The sequence below is a fragment of the Alligator sinensis genome, unplaced genomic scaffold (genome assembly GCF_000455745.1).
Source record: "Alligator sinensis unplaced genomic scaffold, ASM45574v1 scaffold907_1, whole genome shotgun sequence".
NCBI lineage: Eukaryota > Metazoa > Chordata > Crocodylia > Alligatoridae > Alligator > Alligator sinensis.
In genome coordinates this window covers 3,642,437-3,650,215 of record NW_005841925.1, presented here as the reverse complement: position 1 = coordinate 3,650,215, position 7,779 = coordinate 3,642,437, and the positions used below count along the sequence as shown (strand labels likewise).

At 44.1% G+C, this 7,779-nt stretch overlaps 1 long non-coding RNA gene across 1 annotated transcript in view; it reads left to right on the top strand.

Moving 5' to 3' along the window:
- Positions 1–7,779, top strand: part of LOC102383430 — a 34,968-nt gene that overhangs the window by 16,961 nt on the left and 10,228 nt on the right. The window lies entirely within an intron of this gene.

The following is a 7,779-nucleotide window of genomic DNA, read 5'->3' as shown; positions in this document are numbered from 1 at the left end:
CCCCCTGCCGCTGCCAAGCCCTGCACCACTTGCCCACAAAGCTGTGCAGGTGGCCATGGGATGGTAACGCAGGGTGCAGTGGCAGAGTTGCGGTGGTGGCCTCCATGTGTGAACCCCATGTCAGGCCGGCCAGCACGTGTGGCCCACAGAGTGGCACCCCTGCCCTCACTCCCTGGCCCTGCTCCTGGGAGTGGGCACAGGGGCACACTCCCTCCTGCCCCCACCCCTCCTTGATCTACCCCCCAGCACCTTCCCTTTCCCCCGCACTGTCTCGCCCCTTCCCCCCACACACATTTCCCTGCTGGGATGGGTGTCAGTGCCTGTGTGTCTGTGTCTGTAGATCTGGGGGGCTGTTGCGAGGGGCATCAGGAGGGCTGTTGAGACTGTGGGGGGGAAAGTGCGGGGCACCAGCAGCACTGGGGGGGGGGGGAAAGCTATGGGGGGCCTTTAATTTTTATCACGGATTTTGGGTTTTTGATCAGAGAATTTGCAATTTTAAATTGGAGAAAACCAGGATCCCTGGTAATTACTGAGAGTTACTCACTCCTAGGATTGTTATTAGCTATCCCTACTGAGTGATGAATCAACCAACTCCATTGCACATGTGTAGATGGTTAATTGAGTGCCATCTGCTGGCACACAAGGATATGCACAAATAAGTGCATTAGGAGCACTGTATTTATGGACTGGAAATGGTTTTCCAAATCCAGCTCTCACTGGGATACAGACACCCAAAGTAGTCATATGACAGGCCAGTGATCCTGATTGTGGCCAGGAAACTCTCGTCTATTAGCAAAGAATATTGTTTCTGAGTATAATCCCTTTATACCTTAAATCCCTAGTCTTGCTTTACAGGATTTTCTGAGGAGGCTGCATTTCCTCTGTCTGCTCTTTTTATAGCTGTATGCCCTGCCAGTACTGTCTGAAGCCGTGACAGTGTAGTAGACTGGATCTTTACTGTATAAAGGCCTCGCTCCCTTGTTTAGAGGAAGTCATAACTTACTTCTAAGAATTTAATAGTTGGTCTAAGGCTGTGCAGTTTGAGAATTCATGGTTTATGTAGTACCACAATCAGAACTAAGCATTGTTACCTCAGTGTAAAGACCACAAAGCTATAGCATTGGTGGTTCAAGGGTACAATTCCTGCTTCTCACGCAGGAGACCTGTGTTTAATTCCCAGCCAATGCAGGTTCCTTATGTAGATATTTTGCATATCTTAACAGCCTAAGATAGTCCTTGACAAAGATGTTTGGGGGTTGGACTAAATGATCTCCTGAGGTCCCTTCCAACCCTAACTTTCTTTGATCCTATGAAGTTAAAAAAACAAACAACCCCCCCCCCCCAAAAAAAAAACAAAAAAACAAAAAAAACAAAAAACCAACACCATGAAGAAATTTAACCAGAGGGGGCAAGCGAGAGCTTACAAGTCTTTTGTTCTCTGAAGAGTTTTCATCACTATACTTTGGGTTCAGTTCATTTATCCAGCAGGATACAAACATTCCCCATATGTTGTTATAGGAGCCTACTCCATGTGCACAGAGGTGGTTAGCTGTGTTACTGTGAGGTGAAGCAGAAGTTAGGGCGGGGTGACACCTTGGATTCTAACTAGTTCAGTCACGAGTTTTGGAGGCAACAACCCACTGCATATGATACTATAACTTCTACCCCAGCTTCTCAGGGAGCTATCTGACATGAGTTACTCTGGCTTCAACAGGCAGGCAGTTTGAAATGGGTGCCTGCTGTAGAAATGTGGGTTGATTCACAGTGGGCACTAGCAGGTACTAACTAAATGTGCCGTAATTGGTGCTACCGTGCATTAGCGCTTGTGCATGCTTAAGTGATGCTAACGTGCAGTAGACTAATTCTACTGTGCATTAGCATGGCTCTTTTGTGCCACAATGATGTGCAGTAGAATTAGTCTACTGCGCCGTTAGCATCTTGTGTAGGTAGGCCCAGTGTTCTCTTTCTGACTGGTGGAAAGTTGTTTATAGTGGTTTGGTCCTAACTAGAAAGATGAATGCCTTATCCTATTTTCTTTTCTCTGCTTCTTTCCAGTTGTCATGGGAGTAGCATGCTGAAATCCCAGCCACAAACTGTTGTCCTAGGTCAGTGGTTCTCAGTGTTTTTAGCCTTGAGGCACCCCTCCATAACTCTCCTGAATTTTGTGGAATCCCAATTGAGAATCAGTGAGCTAGAATATCAATTTGGATAAGATATGGAGGAGGACCTTGAGACTAAACAAAGTAGAAAAACCCCTAATCTAGCTGGCGGTAGGTAAGGGCGAAAGGGGGCAGGAGCTAACCCTGCTGTCTTTCCCCCTCACCACCCCTGTTCCATACTTAAAGGGGCAAGAGTACCCCTTCCCCACTACCAGTTGAGAGCTCTTGCTAGGTCTTGCACTCTGGTTACTGCCCCTGTTGGAAACATGGGAGGAGTGGAGGGGATGAGCTAGATTACAAAGTGCAGCTCCAGGCCCACACCTGCTTGCTGCCAGCAAAGTATGTTGCTGGGAATGGGGGGAAGCACAGGGGGGGGGGGGGGGGGGGAAGCTGCAGCAGCAGAATTCTTCATAGGAGCAGATGCACGCACTACCAAGGTAGCTAGAGTGGGTGCAGGATGCCATTGCAATACCCTTTAAAGAAACCTTGCATGACCCCGATTGAGAATCCTTATGCTAGGCTTGCAAGCCAACAGGGGTGGAAGAAAAAATATTTCATCTCCATTTTATACACGGGGAAACAAAGTGAGTTGCTCAAAGTTGCACAAGGAAACTTGGCGAAGCTGTGACTAAAGCCCTATGCAGAGTCCAAGTCTAGTACCCCTTTTTCTTCCAGTAATATGCTTCAAGTAAAGCATTGGAAAGAGGACGTGATAATGGTTCTGGAGGCTGGGAAGCTGGTACCTCAATGCAGTTCTGCTTACAGTCCAGCAAGAGAGATGGGGACTTGATTCCTATTAGTTCTTGCTTAGAGTTGTCAGCAGTTGTGAAATCTTTGGAACTGTTCCAACTCTTCAACATGGCTTGTAAATCTAGAGCTTAATTAAGTTAGTCCTATGTGTATTTTTCAAACTGAAGTTAGAAAAGTAAAACTTTCCTCTAAAATACCAGTGAAGTGAAGTCTTCATTTGAGAGAACCAGCATGCTTTAGCTTTTCCATCATTAATTTTCTCTTAAGGGTGATTCTGATAATAGATGCTGGTTTGACCTTTCTGGAAATACAGTGAGCTTCCCCACCAGTGTCTTTTAATTCAAGAATCACCACCTGCTAAGAGTGGAAAAGCTCAGTCAGCCAGTCCACTTGGGCTTCACTCAGTATTATTACTGACCTTTGTGACCATTTTGATAGAGGCTCTAAGGGATGCAAGTGAGGCCTAATTCACTGTTTTTAATGCCGAGCATCAAGCTACCGTTGGATTGTAAGTTTTGATTACAACAGAGCAGATCTGTATTAGCAGTGACCTAAAGATGAATAAAATGCTCTTATTTTCCATATGAATTGTTTTTGATTCAGAAAATTAACAGGATTTGGATCTAGGCCTGAAAAGCATTTTCTATGCTTTCTTGGATGGCCTATAGATTTAACCAGTGGTTCTCAACCTTTTTTTGCTGTGACCCGCTGCTGGGAGTGGAGTGTGGCGGTGGTGGCAGCCAGGGGGTGGGGGCACTCTTGGCACACAACACGGCTCATTCTTTGTGTGCGGCGCTGCTGGCATTGCCCCTGCAACCCTCATTTGGGTTGTGACTTGAGGTTGGGAACTGCTGGATTAAACAGTGCAAGAGCACCCCTTATCTTCCTTTTTGACTCTATGGGTTGAGTTCTGCTTTCAGCTCAGTGCAATCAATGTTATCTACATGTTCCAGTGTAGAATGTGACCCTTGAGTTCCCTCAGCATTTTCTTCTATAGCAGCATTGTGCAAACAAGGAAAGAGGAGCATTCCTGGCCATGCCCTTAGTTGAAATACCTACATTAGTCAACTGCTAATCACAATGGTATGTATCACCATTCTTCTGTTACCACTGCTTTTTCCTATTCAGTGCTGTGCAAGGGGGGTGCAACTCACAGCAACATGTTTTGATATGTGCCTTAAGATTTTAGTTATGAACTTATTAATTTAAGAGACAAAGTTCAAATGTAACTTAATCAGGAAACAGTTAATTATGCCAACAAGATCCTCCTGTCTGCTTTTGATGGAATTGGTTCTGTATTAACCAATAAGATAAAAGGCAGATTGGATTAACGCACACCAGAAAATACATTAAGAACACAGCCATCCACTGATGGAGCCCATCCTATATTACAGAGAGAAATCACTAGGTTTCAAGTATTGCACTAGGCATTGTCACCACTTCAGAGGAATAACATGGATCTAAACTGAACAGGGAAGTAGGAGTGTGGCTTTCATGGACGACCACCATTTCACTCCTTCAGGACAGAGAAGGTGCAGAAAATCAGCAGTCCTGGGAAGACCTCTAAAAACAGGTGGCAGTATAGAATCATAGAAAAATTGAGTTGGAAGGGACCTCAGGAGGCCATCTAGCAGAAGGAAGCCTCTTAATGTGGGCCTGATTACAGCTGTTCCCCTTGCTGTGCAATTTAAAGTCATGTGGTAGCTTGTTCCAGGATTTTAAGTATATATAGAAAGCTCTAACAGACCACCCTGGATCTGTATTTGCACACTTGTCTTAAAGCAGCATAGATGTGGCTGGCTCACAAGATCAATTGCTTTCCCAATTATTTAGAGTGCTTTGAGATTCAGCTGTTGGTATATGTTAAATGTTCTATGCATTTCAGTGTCAGTTCACTGTTTATAGGGGTTACTGGCTACACAGAATATAAATGCAGTTTTAGGTTTTTTTCCTGGTGAATTTGACTCCGGTTGCATTTGTCTAATGCTTGAGCATGGCATAGCAGCCTTCTGCTACACAGAGATTGCTTCTAAAGAGGATGGAGCTAAACTGTTACCAGTGGTGGCAGATGACAGAGCAAGGAGCAATGGTTTCAAGTTGCAGCAAGGGAAGTTTAGGTTGGATATTAGGAAAAACTCTCTCACTAGGAGGCTGGTGAAGGATGGGAACTGATTACCTAGAGAGGCAGTGAATCTCCATCGTTGGAGGTTTATAAGGCCCAGCTTGACAAAGCTTTAGCTGGAATAATCTAGTTGGGGAAAGTCCTGCTTTGAGCAGTGGGCTGGACTAGATGGCCTCCTGAGGTCCCTTCCAACCCTAATTTTCTATGAGTCTATGAATGGAGTCGCTGAAAATGCGTATGGCCTGTATCTGTAGCCATTACCTTGCAGTAAGTTTCCCAAATCCTCTTTGTGCTCTATTACTCTTCTCTCCTTTCCCCAATATCTTGCCTCCTTAGGAGAACTGTTCCAAAGTTGAACAGAAGGTGGACAAAAATCAGGCTTGGCAAGTTTGACTTCCTTGTAAGCGTGCATTTATATAGTGAAGCCAATGAAGTTTTCAGGCTGCAAGCCTATTTAGGTGTAAAGACTCACTGTATCTGTTACAAAATTTAGAATAAGCTTATGGAAAAATTGCCATCAGTAAGCCCCTGATATAAGCAAAATTGAACACTAATGGGAGAAAGATTGACATTTCCACACTTATGCTAGTGTTTCTGGACCAATTTAGCAAGGCGCCCCAACCCCTGCACAGGCTGCCTTTTGAAAATCTGATATTCCCATGAAGTATACACAACTTACAGACTTCCAACTTTGTCCCCTTTAAAAAAAAAAAATTAACATAGGAAATGGTCAGGACTAATATTTTACATGTGGCTCTGTTGGTCATTGTGTAGGCTTAAGCAAGTAGATTTGTTTCTCCCCCCCCACCCCGCCTTTGGCCATAAAATGGAAATAGTACAGTAGTACTGAGAGCCTTGATTGCTACTGCATTTATTCAAATCTAATATGACCCTGAATTGAAGACAACGGCCCAATAATTAGATCCTGTATATATACAGAAATTTGTCTAAATTGTCCAGGTACAGAATTTAATTAGAGGAGGCTTGTCTGGAATTTGCCCCCACTTCTACTGCTACAGCAGGGAAAACAGTGGCCCCGGGGGGGCAGTGTCAGGTGGCCTCCCTGCCCTGTGTCCTCCACTAACTTCTTTCCCAGGCAGCCCCTTTCCCTGCACCCCCTTACTCTCAGACCCTGCTTCGGTTCTGTTCCCTCCCTGAGGCCAACTGAAGCAAGGGACCAAAAAAACACTGACTCTGAAATAAAATACCAGGTGTTTAAGGCTGGTGGAAAAAATAGGAATAATTAGAAATGGAAAAGAAAGGTGCTGCTCAGCCATGCGAGTGAAAAAGTTGAACTGTATGGCTGCTTGCAGACGTTAAACAAACACCCCCCCCCCCCCCCCCCCGGGGGCCAAAAAAAAAAAAACCCAAACAAAAAAACCAAACCCCAGTGCTTTACCAGAAGCAGTGTGTTATTTTGACATGGCTCTGCCACGTCTGTATAGATCAGGCCCTTCAGCAGGGCTTTTTGCTACTACTTGTGACAAAAAAACCATTAAAATGCCCAGTCTATACAGATGTTGGACCAGTTGGGTTCAACTAATGCGCTGCCTTTTCTGGGCATGTGCTGGGCTTGACGTGGGGCGCACAGAGTTTAAAGCATCACTTTTTTTTTTTTTTTTTAATATCTGCGTGCAGCCTATTTAATGATGTAGCTCACCATGAGTTGAAGAAAAGCTGGTGGCTGAGGGGGACTAAGCACAATGGGCACCATATCTTATTCAGATGGGCTGCACTAACCTATCCCTGTGGTAGGTTCCCATCAGCATGTTTGCCCAATATGGGCCATGTTTTACAGGCATGCTCAGCTACATTCACTCAATTTCATAGCTGGTTTCCATTACTGAGTACATGCTGCTTCTGGCAGCAGTTTAGTGATAGACATTACAGTTAATGAGACTTTCTCACATACAAATATAAGACAAACCACCCTCCACCAAATGGGGAAGAAACTTCATCTTAAATACAGTACTTGTAAAGTAAGTGATTACTAGATGAGGCACTAGAGTCCAAGCCTAATCTTTAACAGCAAGAAAAAGGGAAAGCCATGGGCTCATCTACAATTTTAAACTGTGTTCAAGCTGTTCTCTTCCTATTCCTCCCTTCACAGCCATGCATTTTTGCATGCCATCTTTTTTGATTACATTCTTACAATAGATGTGACAGCTGGGCAAGGTACAGGACTGGTACCCGAGACACCTGGCTGCATAGATGACTAAGCATTTCCAGAATTGTTAAAGGAAAGCATGTTTAGAAAGTGAAGTTAAGTTCATGTAAAACGACTAGCATAGATGGATAAAATCCTATCCCTGCTTGTAACTGGACATGACTCCCTGCTATAAACAGTGGTTACTCTTGGACAAGACAGTAGGCTAGATGAACCTCGCGCAGTATAGTAGTTAAACTGCCTTTTAAGCTTGATGCAAATACATGCATAGTATGTTTACAGAGGCTGTGTAAATCCAAATAAAGCTGTGTTTCAGTTATCATTTTAACAGACCCACACTGAAAAATGAAATGGGTCAAGTGTCAGCCTTGACATTTAAATACTGGAAAAACCAAATGAAAAGACGCCTTACCCAGAACTGTGTTAATTTTAATATATTGACAAAGTGCCACAAAACTCTGTCCCCTTGCAAATTGATTAAAAAAGCATGGAATACAGAAAATTATCCACATATATAGCAGGTAAGACATTTTATACATCCATTAAATCTTAACTAATCCAGCCATTCAGCCTTGACCATT